Here is a 20,881-nt window from a genome sequence, read left to right on the forward strand (position 1 = left end):
CAAGCAGAGAAAATAGTAAGATATAGAAATTTGAATCACAAAATGTGAACACACTTTACTTAGTGGCCATAGGCAGAGCTCTGCAGCAAAAAATGGAGAGTAACTTAGGTATATACTATACATTTAGAAAAATGGACACCTGATCCATAAAGCAAGTCTCGAAAATATCAAAGAAGCAGTATCATACAGACTATTTTTGAATAACTCATTGATCAAAAGAGAAATAATAGAGATTGTTTTTTAAAATATTCAGAACTAACCAATAATAAAATGCTGTATATAAAAAAATGACATACATCGTAGACCATGAGAATTTTTTAAAATATCCGATATCTAGGGCTTCCCTGGTGGCGCAGTGGTTAGGAGTCTGCCTGCCAATGCGGGGGACACGGGTTCGAGCCTGGTCCAGGAAGATCCCACATGCCACAGAGCAACTAGGCCCATGTGCCTCAACTACTGAGCCTGCGCCCCTAGCGCGCGCGAGCCACAACTACTGAGCCCGTGCACCTAGAGCCCGTGCTCTGCAACAAGAGAAGGCACCACAATGAGAGGCCCATGCACCGCAATGAAGAGTAGCCCATGCTCTCTGCAACTAGAGAAAAAAAAGGGCCCATGCGTAGCAACGAAGACCCAACGCAGCCAAAACTAAATAAATAAAACAAATAAATTTTTTTAAAAATCAGATATCTAAAGGCTACAATAAAATTGTATTAAAACAAAATATGGGTGAATTCCTTTATTATCTAGAAAAGGGTAAAAAAAAGTCTTACTGTGATCCAAAATCTAGAAGTAAAAAGGGAAATTCTTGATAAATTTGATTACATTAAAAATGTGCAGGCTTCCCTGGTGGCGCAGTGGTTGAGAGTCCACCTGCCGATGCAGGGGACAGGGGTTCGTGCCCCGGTCCGGGAAGATCCCACATGCCGCGGAGCGGCTAGGCCCGTGAGCCATGGCTACTGAGCCTGTGCGTCCGGAGCCTGTGCTCTACAGTGGGAGAGGCCACGACAGTGAGAGGCCCGCGTACCGAAAAAAAAAAAAAAAAATTGCGCATCTTATATCACATATAGAGGGCAAATATTGCTATTATATAAAGAACTTCTAAAAAAGAAAAAGTCCCAATACTTTAAAGAAAAAAATAGGCAAATGATATGGAAAACAGTTCACGGAAAAAGAACCAGCAATGGCCCTTAATCATATGAAGTGATCAGATATATAATACACGTATAATAAGAGAAATACAAAATTGGAACTACACTGAGGTATCATTTCTAACCTTGGCAAAAACAGAACACTTTGACAACATACTCTGTTGTTAAGGTCATGAGAAACAATCACTTTCATACATTGCTAATGGAACAAAACCATACCAGCTCTAAGAATTTGATATTAGCAAATTATTAATTAGCAAAATTACACATGCATTTACTCTCTGAACCAGAAATCCCACTTCTAGGAATCTATTCCTAAGATACACTCACAGAAATATGCAATGACTTATGCAAAAAGCTACTTATTTTCCTACTAATTGCAAAAGCAAAACAGCTGTAAAAAAGAAAAAGAATGAAAGAAATACGTTACACCTTTTGGGGTACCTTTTCGGTAACAAAGGTGTGGGAATTCATACACTCATACACATGTACATACATATTTGCTAATATTTTCCAAAAACAATGGAAGGATAAACCAAAAATTAATTAAAAGAAATAGTAAACTTAGGGAAGAAGACAAAAGAGAGGTAGTGGGAAGAACAAAGATAAAAACTAGATATTTTCTAATGTTCCTTGTTTTATAGTTTTGACCTTAGCACCTTCTTCATTTTTTTATATATGTGAAAAATAACATTAAATGAAATAAAAAAGTGAAGCAAAACCTAAAATAAAAACAAATTGAAACTCACTAATACTACTTTATATCAAATTTGTGGCATAATGGCAAAGATACTTATCTCAATGAATTTTAAAATAGAACGTTGACTTTATATACCTAAGTGGGACCAAAAATAAAAATCACAAAATCTTAAGTCGCAGCTAGTGGTCCTATTATTAAGTTTGATTTGGGGATAATTCTAAAACCCTTATAAAAATACACACATACTCCACCACACAGAGTAGATTAAACCATATATGTAATTATATTACTAGGAACCAAGATTTTCAGTATAAAAGACAAGATCAACATACAAATCAGACATGTGAAACATAATCCTATAATCTCCATTTAAATTTGGGAAATCAGTATTATGAAATTAGAATTTACTGATTTACTTACTTTTTTAGAAACTTCTTTTTCCGTCAACTTCGTATTGCCGTTTTTTTGTGGTACGCGGGCCTCTCACTGTCGTGGCGTCTCCCGTTGCAGAGCACAGGCTCCGGACGCGCAGGCTCCGCGGCCACGGCTCACGGGCCCAGCCGCTCCGCGGCATGTGGGATCTTTCCGGACCGGGGCACAAACCCGTGTCCCCTGCATCGGCAGGCGGACTCTCAACCACTGCGCCACCAGGGAAGCCCCGTATTGCCGTTTTCTGTTCAAAAGCCTGTGGAAGAACAGCTTAACACCACTCAGTTATCATCCTCACCAGGGAAATGCTGAATAGGCACAGAGGGCACCTGCGTGCCCTCAGACTAGGCTGCGACCTTGGGTTTAGTAGCAGTAAACTCAGGAACTGGAGAGGTCCATTCACCCTGAAATTCCTCCTCAGTCACAGCCTTTCCAGCAGCACCCTGCCCTTCCTTTTCAATCTCCTCAGGATCTCTGTGGAAGTAGAGATTACGCACGACCTCCCGTGAGTTCTCGCGAGAGGTGTGGCACGCATGCACAGAACCTCCGGGCCTAGCAGCCACCACAGCCGACCCACTGAGGGGGCCACCACAGCCGACCCACTGAGGGGGCTTACTTGTTGCTGCGTGGGGTGGCAATGTCCACATAGCACAGAGGAGAATCTGTGTTACGCAGAACGAGAGTAGACAAGTTAACTTAAGACGCCTCTGTGAGAGGCTGGCAGTCAGCCCTGGGATCAGTAACCAGCAAAAGTCGAGGCTCCCGGAACGCCGCCTGGATCTGATTGGTGAAGCTTCCAGGAGTGAAGTGGCCATCGATAGAACTGGCCCTAGTGACAGACAGCTACAACTTTCAGTGTAGCCCGCTGGCCAATACTCCTGAAGGATATGACGCCAATATCAGCCGGATTTTCACTGGCAACAATGGCAGGAGCTGACAGCAGAATCTTCTCCCAGGTTCTCTTATGATGTAGATGCCCCCACTTTTCTTTTTGTAGATATACTGTTCCATTTGGAAGTCAAGGTTGGTGCCACCTAAGTAGGTTCCTGCAGCAAGGAATTTAAGTACAGCCTCCTTCATTTGCAGTATGTCAAGGGCTTCGAACATTCTGAAAGTTTGCCTTTCTGACAGGAACTGAAGACTATACCGTATGGACTCCTCTCCAGGTAGTGTGGAAAGGTAAAATTTATTTTTCTCCTTGTAAAATAAATAAAATACAATGTGTTTTAGCTCTCTACTGAAATGCCCAAGAAGCTGTGATAACCCAGTAGAAATTGCAAACCTACCACCCAGATATAATCTCCAAATATTAGTTTCCACTTACAAGAATTACCAGGGCTCCTTAAAAATATATCTGTGACCAGCAGTATCCAAGGTGAGCCTGATCATCTTGTCATTTCTGAAATCCTGTGCCTAGACTCTATCACAGACTATAAAAGGACACAGGAGGCAACTTGAAGGGAGTCCCATTAGCCAAAGATGGGACCATTTGAGCTTCAAAAAGAAGAACGAATACTGAAATGTATCAAATCTATTAAAATTGATAATTACACTTAATATCCTAATTATACTTAATCACCTATTCTTCATCATTGAGATCTTACTTAGGCAACCAGCTCATTATTCAGGAAATTCATACAAAATAATCAATAGGAATTGCACAGCCCTACTTATAAAATATTCTTGCCACAATAATATAAGATAAAATAAACTAAATCAATTGCACATCTAGATCTAACTAACAGTTACATGAAATTTTGACAAATAGGAAAAAAAAAACATGAGAATTTCAAAAACACAATATAGACAGAATAGTATATGAACAATAGAATAAACCAAATATAGAAGTAAGGAGTTAATAAACATAAGATTGGAAATTTATGAGATTCAAAACAAATACAAAATAAAGAGAATCAACAAGACAGAAATTGATTATTTTAAAAAGGTAACGCACAGATACTGGCAAAATTAATCAGGAAGAACAGCAGTACATATAAACAATATAAGGGGAAAAGGACATAAGCAGAGGTAAAACTCAGATTACAAAGAGAGAACAATGAAAAATTTTATGACAATAAGATTGAATATTTAGACAAAATAGTTTCCTAGAAACTAAGTTATAAAAATTGGCTCAAAAACATTGTCTTATAACAAATAAATTGAATCAGTATTTTAAAATGTAAAACAATAACAAACACCAGGCCTAAGGTTTTCAGGAAAATTCTTCCAATTGCAAAGAGAAGATAAATATAATCTTAAAAACACATTTCCAAAGAAGAGAGGGGGGAAAAAAGAAATAGATTACTCCACAATTCGTTTAATGATGAAAATATAACCTCAATAGCAAAACCTGACCATGGCAGACAGAAAAAGAAATTGGAGACAAAAGCACTTATTAACATAAATGCAAAGATCCTAGACAAAATATTAGCAAATTTAACCCAGCAGTGTATAAAAAACGTACTACATCATGACCAGTTGGGCTATTTAGAACTTTCCAAGATTGAGTTGTGTTTTCCTAATGGTACTCTTACCTGCCATATTGAGAAAAGACTGACATGGAGAAGAGGCAGAAGGTGGGAGAACAGTTAGGAGCAGTGTTGCCAGATGAAATTTTTATCAGCTAAATCTGGCAACTCTAGCTAAGAGTTTATTGCAAGAATTGAAATCAGATGTGTTGTTGGCTTGTACCAGGATGGTGGCAAGGCAGATGGTGAGCAGTGATCAGATTCTGGAAACATGTTAATGTTAAATTCAATAGACTTTTTTGATGGTTTGGATATGGCTTATTTTCCATCTTTCTATCATCACTTGCCCCACACTGTTCTAGGCCGTTATCCTCCCTTACTGCAGTTCTGAAAAAGCCTCCTAATTGCTCTGTTGCCTCAAGGCCTGTCCTTCTACAGTTCCAATTTCCAGTCTAAGTAATATTTCGAAATATGCAAATCTGATTATTAACTACCTAAGTCCCTTCAATGACTTACTTTTCCTTTTGGATAATGTCTGACTCCTAGAAATCCGTGACGTTCACTCCACAAGGCTGTGACTTCCACTATGCAACCTCCACCTTCTGTCTGGCTAAGTCCTATCCATTCTCTAGTTCTTAACCTAAATGTGGCATTCTCAGGAAGACCATCACTAAGACAGGTTTTGTTCCATTGCCATAGGTTCCCATAAAATTCTAGTTTCTCCTACCCTATGGATGAATGTTATCATTCATCAAGCTACATTATAACCATTTATTTAACTGGATGTTTTCTCAACTGTTTTGTAACTTTGAGGAGGAGAGAATTTTAAGTATTTTATTTATTATCGTATCCCTAGACCTTGAAGAATGTTTGACACAGAGTACATAATCAATAAATATTTCAAATGAATGATTAATAAATTAGCTAATTATGAATTTGCATTTCATATTTGCACAAGGATTAGTAAGACCTCCAAAATAACAAATGGTGTGCTTCATAACAGCACACTAAGTGGTGTTCATTATTATATTTGCTAAAAATAACTCCATAGAATGAGTTTTTAACTTAAAGCATAAATTTATGTCATAAACATAATTATGGCAGTGCATATTTTGACATTTTACTTTTAAAATAATTACTTCAATCTTGGATTAACTAGAACTTCGTTTGTAGAACGTGAAAGTTAAGTGAACTTTTCTTTCTACATATTTTATTTCACTACGTATCAATAAGATGACTGAAAACCATAGACACATTAGAGAACATTTCTTTCTCTTACTATAACCAATAGTGAAAGATAAAGAAGTGATACTAAACTGGAAGTCAGTGAGACACAAGAATTATTTTTTAAAGGGGGAAACATATTTAAAACTTTGGGGAAGGATTGATAGTCTAAGTGTGTATGTCCTTGGTAAAATAAACTTCACACCACAAAATAAAGAATTAATAACAAACTGGAAATGTGAACTCATGGCCCTTTTAAAAGTAATTTCTTTTCTAGTTTTAGCTAGAATTTGACCCAGCATTAATCTCATCCTATCTACCAGACTTACTCATGTGGAAAAATCTGACATGCAGCCCCCAACGCCCAGAATTTATTTTTTTAGTGCCTTTTCTTCTGCCTTCGTAAAATGAACTAGCACTTCCTGGGTAATAGCTGATCCTGTGACCTGGAACATATGGCTGCCCAAAAGTGAGGAGGATTTCAAAGATGGCTTGGATAGTACAAGGACAAATTAGCTCAGTTAAAAAAGGATTCTCATTGTCTAAATTTTGACAATGTATGTGTAACAGAGAAAATACTACTGTAATTATTTGGAACAAGTTGAGTAAGTGAATGAAAGCATAAGTCTTTAGTTATAATCATAAAAGGAAAGTTTAGTATGAAGTTTAAAAACAAGAAAGTTATAATATAAGTGAAAGGTGATATTGTAATTTTTATTTAATTTATTGGTTAATTTTAATGATAAGGGAAAGTAATGTATATAACATTCTTTTTTCTGTTAACTAATTATCTTTTTAGGAAGAGTAAAGTTGTACCTTTCTCAATATTTGTTATGTTTAGGAAAATTAAGACCCTACAGAAACAAGTTGATTATAATTGGTAGTCTCCCACCATATACAGGAAGAAAGAAATTTCAGCTGGTTTTTGCAAGATGAAGAATGAACCAAATACCATATTCTTCATTGACCAAGACATGAAATCTCTGAATGAGGACACTAAATATAACTAGATGATGATAAGGCTTACTTACCTCCAGTAATGATAACAGACCAGATCAATATACAATATTTAATAGATAGCAAGGTATAGAGCATTGGAAAAGTGAGAGTGAAAGCAGATTATTCTGGGAAAGCTGACCCCATACAGGATACCAAAACTTAACAGCAAAGTCTTAAGTTTAGTATTACTTAAGCCTTATTATTAAAATAAAGGGATCAAGACCTACAATTTGAATTACATTAAGGGACACATCTATATCCCACACCCCATTCAAGAAATAATTAGTTGATATCCAGAACCTACAACTTTGACTGGTCTTCTTGACATTTGGATTGTTTCCAACCTAAATACCAAGATGACCATAGCTGTGAACTTCCCAAGTCTAGTTGGTGACACAGAATTACTCTGTTTTGTTAGAACAACTTCCTAAAATTAAAAATCTCCATCAAAAGTGTATAAAAATTTTAAATATTTGAATATAATTTGCCAAAATTTCACTCAGAAAGTCTGTACTAATATACACCATAAAAAGTAGTGTATGAGAATGATTTTCCCATGTATATTTATAGCCAAGACAACTGCTTGTCTCCCCAATTTCTATTCCCTCCTTCTTTACTAACAGAAAGCACATTTCATTCTAGATTGCAATGTGCCCATCCCAAAACTAAATTTCCCAGTGCCCTTGTGCCCAAGAGTGAACAACAAGATGAAGCATAAATTAGGTAAGTCTTCTGGATATTCTCCATCCTTCCTGGAATAAAGACATGAGGTTAGGGCTACAGCAGGAATCTTGAAACCAGAGAACCTGATCATCAAAATCACTTGCTAAGGAACTACCAAACTAGCCCTATATTGCATATACATGTAACTTATTTTAGGTGAGAAAGAAATAAACCTTTATCGTATTAAAGCCATTTATTATTTGTATTCTCATAAGGAATCCTGTTTTAAAAATATGTTTACAAAAATATTTATTCTTAATTTAAATTTAACTTCTTTGGGGGCTTAGTACCAGTTCCTCTTTACCAGGCTTATATATTTGTGAGCTCTTTTCTCTGTCTTAACTGGTTCAAAAGTTTTTAATAAATCACACATGTAATGACTCACAGACTTGTATCTCTGAGAACTCTCCTCAGAGATCCAGACCTAACTGCTTTCTTGAAATTTCAGATTTTATTTATATTTCAAAGGATACTCACATTTAAAAATTCCCCGTACTGTACATATAACCTCCCCAACGCTGACCCACCTCTTTTAACATATTTTATCTTAATGAAAAGCATTAATGTCCACTAAATTGCACACATAAAAGACCTAGTTTTCAGGCTGTTACATATTCAAGATGTCCACTTTTCCCATCTCCATTACCACCATTCTTATTCACTATCTCTGGAGGTCCACAAATAAAATAGTGCTATAGATAGTTTCCCTCTAACCAAATTGTCCAAATCATCCCCTTTTAATCTATTCAATCCTTTGACTAGTATGAACTTCCAAAAATGTGTCTGAAAATATCCCTCCTATACACACAAAACACTCTCTCTCTCTCTCTCTCTCTCTCTCTCTCTCTCTCTCTTTCTCTCTCTCTTTCTCTCTCTCTCTCTCTCTCTCTGTCTCTCTCACCTTAAATCAATCAATAGAGGCAGAGTCAAGATGGTGGTGTGGGAAGATGCAGAGTTAGCATCTCCCCACAACTAGGGTGCCTGCTGGCCTCTGGTGGGGAACTCTGATGCCCAAGGAGACGGGAGGAACCCCAGAGTGAACCAGTAGGATGTAGGGGGACTGAGTGGGGAGTGGGCACTAATCCCATTCATAAGGGTTCTACCTTCATGACCTAATTACATCCCAAAGGCCCCGTCACCAAATACCATCACATTGGTGATGGGGATTTCAACTTTTGAATTTTGGAGGGACACAAACTTTTAGTCCATAGCATTCCCTGTTTTGGTCATAAATAATTTCCAAATACTGATCAGAAAAAAATGTTGGCCTCATTATAGTTTAGACTGATTATTTTCACAGATCCAATAAGTGGTGTTAAATAACTATATAAGCTTCTTAGATCATATAGTATTTAACAGATACTGAGGCAAAACTATTAGCTTTTTTTAAAATTGAAATATATTTGCTGTACAATATTATGTAAGTTACAGGTGTACAATAGAGTGATTCAGTTTTTAAAGGTTATACTCCATTTATAGTTACTATAAGATGTTGGCTATATTCTCCATGATATACAATACAATATATCCTTATAGCTTATTTTATACCTTGTAGTTTGTACCTCTTAATTCCCTACCTCTATATTGCCCCTCCCCCACCCCCTCCCCACTGGTAACCACTAGTTTATTCTCTATATCTGTGAGTCTGCTTAAAACTATTAGCTTTTGTTTGTAAATTTTATTAAAGAATCCAAGATTGGACCATTTAAAAGAATCTATAAAGTCTAAGCTAGGAAGTTAAGGCTAAGAAAATCTCTCCCCTAGATTTTACTGTAGTACCCATAGAATTAGTAAATTCTTCTCTTTTCAAGGTCCCCCAAATATGCTAAGGTTCCTAGCCTGCCAGAAAGTGACTTTGTCACTTGTGAGGCTGGAGCCCTATAAGCCAAGTACCAGACCAGTTTCCTGTGATGGTTTTGTAGGCACTGGTATCTTTGTTCTTTAACAGTGGGCTTGCTGTATCCAACTAAAAGTGATTCATTCTCAAATATAACACTGTAGTATGTTTTTGGTTGAACAATCAACTTTTTTCTAACTTGAGTTAAAATGGAGGCTGATTCTTATTGAAATAATGAAAATAACTATTGGCCTGAAATCAATAGATAGCCAAATACTTCTCCAGTAAAGATGGGTTTATTCAAGACCAGCAGGGAATTGCATTTTGGGATCTACAACCAAGTCCCCCTGCATGGCAAGGGGAGGAGAATGCTTTTATGGAGTGGAAAAGGAAGTTGGGAGGACTATAATAAACAGAGTCCAAGGCTTTTCAGTGGCTGAGTACTTGCCAGGGAAGAACAGGACTTTCTTCCTCCTGTTGGGCTCTGCTATCCTTGCAGGGTGTGAGAATTCCTCCTTCTGGTCTCCCAACTCTATTAATTGAGGTTTCTGTTTTTAAATTTTTTACATTTCCCCATTTTGATCAAGATCTTTCTCTGAAAGCATTCCTGATCAAGAGTCAGGTTTTCTAGTTTCAGTGGCTTTTTGCCCCGTAATTCCAGGAAAAATCTTTCCTGGCTGTAGTGTCTTACACTGGAGGGAAAGTGTACAGATTGGAAACCTATTAAAGTCACGTTTGAGTAATGAGGAGTGGGAGGGAGAACTCTCAGGCACTTTTTATGTAAAGTCCATATGTTACCAAGATCATAAACACTGGAGATCATCTGAGTGTTATGTCATCATCAAAGGTTTGGTAACAAACTTCTGACAGGCCTGGCCTGGATATCTTGAGAAAGCTGTTTCATCAGATGTCATCTGCTCCAATTCTGGGAAATCTTTACTTTCAGGTCACCAGATGATATGCAGGTCCAGTCAGGGTCCGGAACTTTTTTTAAGTGTGCCACACGAATCCAAGAGTCTGTTCCTTGGAGTTTTGCGGCACAAGGGTTGGTCAGCAGTACCTGATAGGGGCCTATCCATTGAGGTTAAAGGGAGTTCTTTTGGAAGTATCTTTTCCAATAGACAAAACCTCCAGGTTTCACAGTATGGTGCTTAAGGTGTTCATCTCCTGAGGGTGCACTGTGAAAAGATTACTCTACCAAAACATGGTTATTTTTAGTAGAAGCAATTAAATCATTGAAATATTGTAGTATCTCTCCTCTTATCAGCTGTGGGTCAAAAGCAGGAGCCAAGTGGGACTTCCCTGGCAGTCCAGTGGTTAAGAATCTGCGCTTCCATGCAGGGGGCATGGGTTTGATCCCTGGTTGGGGAACTAAGATCCCGCATGCCTGCCCAGTGCAGCAAAAAAAAAAAAAAAAAAAAAAAAGCAGGAGCCAAGTGCATTGGGTATCCTGTGACTCTCTCAAAGAGTTTATGAGTTCCAAAAGGGGTGAATCTGAGATTTAGAAAGACTAATGGCAATGCTTTTGGCCAAGGTATTTGGAGGGCCTCTACAAATTTTGCCAAGTGAGTCTTAATAATGCTATTAGTGTATTCTATTACACCAGAGGATTGCGGGTGGTAAGCACAGTGAAAGTTTTGTAAAACTGGCCAAACAGCACAGACTTGTTGAAGCATCTGGCCAGTAAAATGGGTTCCCTGATTACTTTGAATTTCAAGAAGAATTCTTCCAGGTAGGGTTAATCCTTCCCAAAAGGACTTTAGCCATAGAAAAGGCAGTAGCCTATCTGCAAGGGAAGGCTTCGGTCCAGTCCTGAACATAGGGGTCATTTTTAATTTTATTTCCACTGGAAGTATGGAAGCCATGTTATTTCCACAATATTCCAAAATCATGAACTACTCTGAAAGCATATCTACTATGAGTATAACTATTGTCAGTTTCGTCCTTAGCTAAAGTACAAGACCCTGTAAGAGCATATAATTCAGCCTGTTGGGCCAAAGTGGCCATAGGTGAAGATGCTGCCTCAACAACCTCAAAAGGAGTTGCAGTAGCCTACACAGCACAATATTTGCCATTGTTACCTTTTAAATAAGACCATCAGTGAACCATGAGAAGTAAATGTTACCCAGTGGAATTTTCTGTAGGTCATTACAAGGAATCAGGAGGTGGTCTGTCAGCATTAAGCAGTCGTGAGGGATTTCATTGGTGTTGTAAGGTTATTGCAATGTACAAGAGTTACGGAGGGGCAGTTAACAAAAGGACTTCATAGGAGGTGAAGTGGCTGCCCGAGAAATGTTGAATGTGATGAGAATTCAGGAGAATTTCTACAGCATGAGATACAAAAATGGTTAAAGGAGATCCCAGAACAATTTTCTCAGTTGCCTTAATAAAAAGGAAAGTGGCAGTAATGGCTCTAAGGCAAGGGGCATATCCACAGGGTCCAGTGGCTGGCTATAATACCCTATGGGTCCCTGTGCTTTTTGGTGAGAACCCCAAGGAAAAGGGACTCTGATAATTGAGATGCCCAAGGGCAGGTTCATCAAACTCTCCTTTAATGCCTTAAAGACTATGTCATCTGGTTTGTCCCATAAAATTGGGTTTGAGTTGTCACTGTTGAGTAAAGCATATAGGCGTTTGGCCATAAGAGAGAAATTTGGAATCCAGTTTTGGCAATAACCAACTAGTCTGAATAAACCTTGCAGTTGGCACTTAGTTTCAGGTTTTGGGAAACTTAGGACATCATGAAGTCTATTTGGATCTTGGTGTAGCCCTTGTTTTGATATTAGATGCCCTAAATATCAAAGCAGAGTTTGGGCAAACTGCATTTTTTCTTTGATGACCTTATGTCCCTTTAAGGCTAAAAGCCTTAGCAAGTGGATGCTGTCTTCCTGTGAAGAGGCTTAAGAAGGAGAGCAAGGAAGCAAATCATCCATATATTGCAACAAAGTAGAGCCTCTAGGGAAGTTTATGTCATCCAGATCAGCCTTCAGGATTTGATGGAAATAAGGACTCTCAGTAAAACCCTGAGGCATTACTCTCCAGGTGAATTGTTTTTCTCCTTTTGAAGGCAAAAGGGTATTGGCTAGCTTCATCTACTGGGATACTAAAGAATGCATTGCTTAAGTCCATTACAGTAAAGAATTTACTTCTGGTGGGAATGGATGATAGTAACAACAGAGTTAGTAACAACAGGGTTAGAAACAAAATGTGGAGTGATAACAGTGTTTATTGCTTGGGGTTCCAGGACAAACCACACCCAATTATGGACATTGATACTCTAAATTGCCTTTGGTCAGGCGAGTCCATTTAGTTAGAAATGCACATGAGGAAGGGCCATGGTTTTTAAACATGAAATCAGCTAGAGTTGGGGGGAGGGTTTCAAGATATTTAGATAATTAGGAGTGCCTTCTCAGAGGTTTTTCCTCTAGAGTAAAGATCAATCTTCAAACAGCTCAAACGGCTCAATTCACACAACTTTCAAGCCAATCCCAGCCAGTTTTAAGGAGACAGCCCTGTCCTGGAGGACCTGGCCTTTTTTAGCCAGTCCCCAGAGGACAGCCCTTCCAAAGGAATAGGCCAAAGTCTGAAAAACTGGCATAGTTTTATTCAAAGCAGCCCCTTCCCAAAGGAACTAGGCCAAAGGCATTTTCAGCCAGCTTTGATTGAAACAGTCTGATCTCAAGATAAGAGCGAAGTATCAAACTTAAGTACTCGCATACAGAACAAGGCCTTAACCAGAAACCTTTAAATAGATCCCAAATAAAGCCTGGAGAGCATCAAACGCAAAGAGAACATGAGCTCTGATCCAGGAGAAAGACATACCTTCAAACTCCAGGGTCAGCGAGAAAAGCAATGAGTGACAATGGGTTCAGTTGTGGGTGCTGCACCTTGTGCTCACCAGGCCTGGAACCACTGGGAGTCTTCAATGGTCCCCACATGGGCCACCAAAACGTTGACCCGAAATCAATAGATTGCCACATATTTCTCCAGCAAATATAGAACTATTCAGGATCAGCAGAGAATTGCAATTCAGAGTCTACAACCATGGTGAGCCCCAGACAAGTTCCCCTGCAGGGTGAAGGAATAAAAACACTTTTACAGAGACGAAAAGGAAGTTGGGAGGGCTATAGTAAACAAAGAGCTCAGGGCTTTTCATTGGCTGAGTCCTTGCCAGGAAAGAAGAGGACTCTCTTCTTCCTGTTGGGTGGGCTATCCTTGCTGGGCATGAGAGCTCCCCGTTCTGGTCTCCCAGTTCTATTTAATTAAGGTTTCTCTTTATTAATTTTTTTTGTATAACTATTACCAGAAAAAAAAAAACTCATTAAGAATATTTGTTTGCGAACTATAAGACTGCATTGGAAATTAGATTCCATTTTTAAATGCTTCATTTCCATTTATAAAAGCATAATCTAAATTGAGGGTAAGAGATCTGGAAGGAAGAAAAAGTGAGTTATTATATATTCATCAGTCAATAGAGCATTAAAACGACATAAAAAATATTCCAAACAAATAACTGCTATTAAAATTTTCCCATCAGTTTATTTAGTCCAATGTAATTAATTCTTGTTCCCCTGGATCTCAAATCAGCAGTCTGCTTTCCTGAAGTCATCTTGTTATGAAATAAAATAGCCCTGGAAAGCTTGACTCAGTCCTCTGGTATAGTTGGAAAGGTTTCTAAGTGATACCAGATTAACAATCTTCAGCCAAAAGTCTATTCTTTGATGTCTTCTTTGATGTACTAGTTAAGATATCTGGTAGAGTCCTTTTCTTGAGACACAGAGACTGACCTTCTTTGTTGAAAACATGAGTTCTAACTCATGTTTTAAGTAAGAATCAGAGAAAAGCAAAGTTCACCTGTATATGAGAGTAAATGGCTGTTGTTAATTTATTACAGTAATCAATAATATCAAAATGGAAAAGAGCCATTGGAGTGTACAACACAGAACTATTTCATAAGATTTTCATCCCTTTTCCCTTGAGGGTACGAACCAGATATTATGAATAATGAGCACATTGACAAATACCCTTAAATTTTAATATTAAAAGCATTTTACATGTATAAAATTAACCTAGGTAAGGATGAGCTCCTCTAATCTTTTTAATTATTATTCTCATTCATCTCTTATAATAGTATGGAGCTAATTAATAAATATGGAGCAGACCAAATGAACCTACCTAAGTATTTATAGTATCTTTTTTTCTTAATAAGGAGAAAGAAAAAATCTTTGTGATTTTCTAGGGCACACTGGGAAATCTCAAAGATATTTTCAGGTATAAAGATATCTTAATTTTTTTGAATTAAGGGTCTGATCTTGAGAAGACAAAATCAAAATAGTTATCAAAGGAGATTTAAGTACTTGATTAAGATGAAATGACAGGCACCTGAGAAACAATATTTGCTTATCTATTTAATCAAAGTGACAATATTTTTAAATAAATATAGAAAAAGGTTACATGGTTCTAAGAAATTTTAGCTCTTTCAAAAATGTTCTGTTATTTTTTTTTAAATCTATCACAGAAGTTAGCAAACCATGATCCATAGATCTAGTCGTGAGTTCATGGGTAGAGTTTATAAGCTAAGAATAGTTTTTACATTTTTTAATGTTGAAAAAAATTAAAATAGTAATAACATTTTGTGACATGTGAAAGTTATATGAAATTTCAATGCTCATAAATAAAGCTTTATTGAACATGTCCATACTTAATAATTTATAAATATATTTATGGCTACTTTCCCACTACAGTGACAAAGTAGTTGTGACAGATCTTACAGTCCTTATAATCTGAGAAGATTAAAATCTTTATCATCTGGCCCTTTACAGAAAAAAAATTGCTTACTCCTGTTATAAAGCTCAATAAATTCAACACAGAGCAGTGAAATTTTTCTGGTTGAAATACTGAATCTCTGCTTTCTGAGCAGATTACACAAAGAGTAACCTTTTTAATACTCCTTGTTAAGACTAAAAACTTCAAGATCAATTTTCATCTTAACAAAGAGAAAACCAAATAAGATTCATGAGCTCCTTTCTTTATAAATCATCTTGCGAGTAAGCCCATCAACATTGAGCAAAATTTGTCAAAATGTTAATACATTTCAGTGTTTCTTTTCAGCTCCATTATTTGCAGTTATTATAAGCCAAGACTAAATTTTTTTCCTGCAAAAATTCTGCAACTTTCTATGTCTATTCAGGTTATGTCTTTTATTAACCTCTTTCACATTTTGAAGCAAATACCTTATTTTACAAACTACTCTCATTTTTTTAATAAAACACATCTCATTACCTTGTATACACAGTTGTGCTTTTCTGCTATTGTTAATTTAGTAGAGTCTAAGTTACCCACAGAAACTGTATCCTTTAACCAACTGAACTAACTTCTTTTTCACAAAGAAAACATCTGTCATGCAAAACAAGTAGCAGATGAGCAAAGCTCATGCGTCTACATAAGAATCTTTGAAATCACGTTCAGACCTCTATACTACTTTGTACATAATTACAGTTCACATAAAAGCTTTGTCAGAATTATGAACACATAGTTTTAAATTTTTCACAATCCTAATCAGTATATAGAACTAAATTTGCTTATCTGATCAATAGGCCAATATAAAAAGTTTATGAAGCTCAGAATTACTAGTCTCTTCCTGAAAAAACAAACCTAAATATAATAAAAAATAAAATTCATTGATTATATTAAACACTTATAAAAATTAGAGAAAAGGCATATAGCTGTTCTGAAACCAGTCTAATTTGTAAAAAGATTCACTTTGAATATATGAACTTGGGTTTCTATATAAAGATGCTCAAAATTTCTGTAAGAAAAGTTTTTTTTCTCTTCAAAGGCTAGCACATCTAAAGTTTCAGTTTCTTTTTTTTCTGTAAATCTTTGGAACTGCTAGATATAGAGAAGCATTTATAAATCTCTATAAATCCATTAACATAAAGCTCCATTAATTTTGAAGACTGTATAATCTAATTCATTCACCTGCCAGAGGTAGGAAAATATTTCAAATCACAAAAAGCTTTTCTCAATTATACACTCCAGTACTGAGAGAGCTTACAGCTTCATTTCTTTCCTCAACTATAAGTCAAAAATAAACATAGAAACATAAAAAATTACCTCTTCAGATATCAAAAGACTTTTCGGTGCTATGCTAACTTGCTACAGGGTGACTTTTGTGATAGCAGGGCTAAGAAAGCAATTCTTGACCCTTCTTTTATAAATTTCTTGGAGTAGGACAAGGAGGTGGTGAAGAGGTCCCCATTCCTAGATCCTGCAGGACTAGGGCTGAAGAGCCAAGATGCTGGCTGCAGCTCAAGAAGTATCAGAGAACATCTTTGAGAAACACCCTTACATTGGGCATTGAAGGTTGACTCAGAGGCAGCAGCTATAATCTTTTATTCTGTAATTCCTGAGGGGTTCCCATTGATTTCCATTTTTTATTCCACTGATGCTTCCTTGGCTGCTCTGAGAGGTTACGTCTGCATTACTTCTGGTATACCAGTTCTTAAAAACAAAAGCCATAGTAAGTATAGCTGAGATGGAGAAGCACAATGGACCTCTCTACCAGAAAAGATTGCAGGCCTAAAATAGAAGATAGGGCTCACACATACTTGCTTAAACTCACTAATAAGGATTCTGAAAAGGAAATGACTCTTGATCAGTCCAGGACTAATCCAGAATCCAGAATGAAGACTTTAATATCAAATTCTGCCTTTATTGTGATACTCAAAGACAGGTGATGCTAGATTATTTCTCAAGAATGATTAGCTTCAAGAATATGGGAAAAGGCAGTTTATTAAACTTATCTCTAGACTGATTTTCCAAGTCATTTGTGAAGCTGTTACTAAAAAATGAGAAACTAAGGAATATTTTGTTTAGATTTCATAGCTAGTTTGTCTTAGGAAATTAGTTTAGCTTCTCCTCAATTTCATGATGTTTACTGTTAAAAAATATTTGATTACAAATTTAAGGATTACGAGACAATATTTTATGTGTACTCTGAACCAAAGATTCATGGTTGGTCTGAAAACAGAATAGAGCTTAAGGTTGACTACCATTAACTCTACACAGAGCAATTGTTATATAAATGAACAATTTTTTTTCTTATGCAAAATATAGGTACATACATATTCTATAGGTAATAGTCAATAAATTGACTGGATGGTATACAATTTATCTCTCTCTTTTCCATAGTAAATAACTAAATCTAACAGGATAATAATGAAGTAAATGATAAAGCATATCAAACATACTCACTGAAATGTTCTCTCATATTTTGCTTTACATATTACTTTTGTTGATTTCCTCTAGTTTAGCCTATGGAAATTTATTACCACACTTTTACTATCATATTTGGCAACACATGGGAAATATCATATATTACATTATTTTAACATCATCTAAAAAAAGAAGTATGAGCCACATTGAATGTTTTGGCTAAGAAAATACAGTGTTGAATAAGTGAATATTTTTTGCTCATCATTAGGATATGGTTGCAAAAATTGGTTTGATTTCCAGTATTACCAAACTATTTCTTTTTTTTTAACATCTTTATTGGAGTATAATTGCTTTACAATGGTGTGTTAGTTTCTGCTTTATAACAAAGTGAATCAGTTATACATATACATATGTTCCCATATGTCTTCCCTCTTGCGTCTCCCTCCCTCCCACCCTCCCTATCCCACCCCTCTAGGTGGTCACAAAGCACTGAGCTTATCTCCCTGTGCTATGCGGCTGCTTCCCACTAGCTATCTATTTCACGTTTGGTAGTGTATATATGTCCATGCCACTCTCTCACTTTGTCACAGCTTACACTTCCCCCTCCCCATATCCTCAAGTCCATTCTCTAGTAGGTCGGTGTCTTTATTCCCGTCTTACCCCTAGATTCTTCATGACATTTTTTTTCCCTTAGATTCCATATATATGTGTTAGCATACGGTATTTGTTTTTCTCTTTCTGACTTACTTCACTCTGTATGACAGACTCTAGGTCCATCCACCTCACTACAAATAACTCAATTTCGTTTCTTTTTATGGCTGAGTAATATTCCATTGTATATATGTGACACATCTTCTTTATCCATTCATCTGTTGATGGACACTTAGGTTGCTTCCATGTCCTGGCTATTGTAAATAGAGCTGCAATGAATGAACATTTTGGTACATGACTCTTTTTGAATTATGGGTTTCTCAGGGTATATGCCCAGTAGTGGGATTGCTGGGTCATATGGTAGTTCTATTTGTAGTTTTTAAAGGAACCTCCATACTGTTCTCCATAGTGGCTGTACCAATTCACATACCCACCAGCAGTGCAAGAGTGTTCCCTTTTCTCCACACCCTCTCCAGCATTTATTGTTTCTAGAGTTTTTGATGATGGCCATTCTGACCAGTGTGAGATGATATCTCATTGTAGTTTTGATTTGCATTTCTCTAATGATTAATGATATTGAGCATTCTTTCATGTGTTTGTTGGCAATCTGTCTATCTTCTTTGGAGAAATGTCTATTTAGGTCTTCTGCCCATTTTTGGATTGGGTTGTTTGTTTTTTGTTATTGAGCTGCATGAGCTGCTTGTAAATTTTGGAGATTGATCCTTTGTCAGTTGCTTCATTTGCAAATATTTTCTCCCATTCTGAGGGTTGTCTTTTGGTCTTGTTTATGGTTTCCTTTGCTGTGCAAAAGCTTTGAAGTTTCATTAGGTCCCATTTGTTTATTTTTGTTTTTATTTCCATTTCTCTAGGAGGTGGGTCAAAAAGGATCTTGCTGTGATTTATGTCATAGAGTGTTCTGCCTATGTTTTCCTCTAAGAGTTTGATAGTTTCTGGCCTTACATTTAGGTCTTTAATCCATTTGGAGCTTATTTTTGTATATGGTGTTAGGGAGTGTTCTAATCTCATACTTTTACATGTACCTGTCCAGTTTTCCCAGCACCACTTATTGAAGAGGCTGTCCTTTCTCCACTGTACATTCCTGCCTCCTTTATCAAAGATAAGGTGACCATATGTGCGTGGTTTATCTCTGGGCTTTCTATCCTGTTCCATTGATCTATCTTTCTGTTTTTGTGCCAGTACCATACTGTCTTGATTACTGTAGCTTTGTAGTATAGTCTGAAGTCAGGGAGGCTGATTCCTCCAGCTCCATTTTTCGTTCTCAAGATTGCTTTAGCTATTCGGGGTCTTTTGTGTTTCCATACAAATTGTGAAATTTTTTGTTCTAGTTCTGTGAAAAATGCCAGTGGTAGTTTGATAGGGATTGCATTGAATCTGTAGATTGCTTTGGGTAGTAGAGTCATTTTCACAATGTTGATTCTTCCAATCCAAAACATGGTATATCTCTCCATCTATTTGTATCATCTTTAATTTCTTTCATCAGTGTCTTATAATTTTCTGCATACAGGTCTTTTGTCTCCTTAGGTAGGTTTATTCCTAGATATTTTATTCTTTTTGTTGCAATGGTAAATGGCGGTGTTTTCTTGATTTCACTTTCAGATTTTTCATCATTAGTGTATAGGAATGCCAGAGATGTCTGTGCATTAATTTTGTATCCTGCTACTTTACCAAATTCATTGATTAGCTCTAGTAGTTTTCTGGTAGCATCTTTAGGATTCTCTATGTATAATATCATGTCATCTGCAAACAGTGACAGCTTTACTTCTTCTTTTCCGATTTGGATTCCTTTTATTTCCTTTTCTTCTCTGACAAACAATTTCTTTATGCAAGGTCTGAATGAGCTGAACAGTAATAAGAAGAAAAATAATAATAAATCCTTTGTTTTTTCTAAAAAAAAATTAAGATGATAATTATGTTCCTACCTCTGGGATAAATAAGCTAATGAAAATTAGGAATTAAAATTTAATGAAATAACCTAATGAAGAACAACTTCTATAGCTATGTAAGGTGCCTAAGAATAAATCCAACAAAAGGTGTGTGAAACATGTATGAGGAATGTTATGAACATTTACTGAAAGACCTAAACAAATGAAGTTAATGGATAATAGAATTCAATGTCAGATACTCAGTTTTCCAAAATGCAATTCAAATGAATATCCCAAAAGTGTCTTTCATGGATCCCAAGATCTTGAGCCTGGGGTAATTGAAAATAAAATGTATAGGAAATGGCAAAGGGAATAGCCAAGCCACTCCTAAAAAAGAAATAAAAAAGTTGGATGAGGGCACATATTCTGCCAGAAAACAGGCAATACCAATCAATAGTAGTTTAAAAGTGCTATACTGACATATATGATAATGTCCTATTTTATAAATTTGGGGAGGGTGGTGTCACAGGTGTTTATCATTATGGTTTATAATAACATATATGTTACATATATTCTCTTCTATGGTGTATTATTTATCTATT

General features: G+C 36.5%; 2 pseudogenes; one reads left to right on the top strand and one right to left on the bottom strand.

Moving 5' to 3' along the window:
• Positions 1–2,334: 2,334 nt before the first annotated feature.
• On the bottom strand, positions 2,335–3,384 carry LOC101287104 (40S ribosomal protein SA-like; annotated as a pseudogene).
• A 43-nt stretch (positions 3,385–3,427) lies between these two features.
• On the top strand, positions 3,428–17,267 carry LOC117198663 (protein Mis18-beta-like; annotated as a pseudogene).
• The last annotated feature ends 3,614 nt before the right edge of the window (positions 17,268–20,881 follow it).

Source organism: Orcinus orca, chromosome X (genome assembly GCF_937001465.1).
Source record: "Orcinus orca chromosome X, mOrcOrc1.1, whole genome shotgun sequence".
Lineage (NCBI taxonomy): Eukaryota > Metazoa > Chordata > Mammalia > Artiodactyla > Delphinidae > Orcinus > Orcinus orca.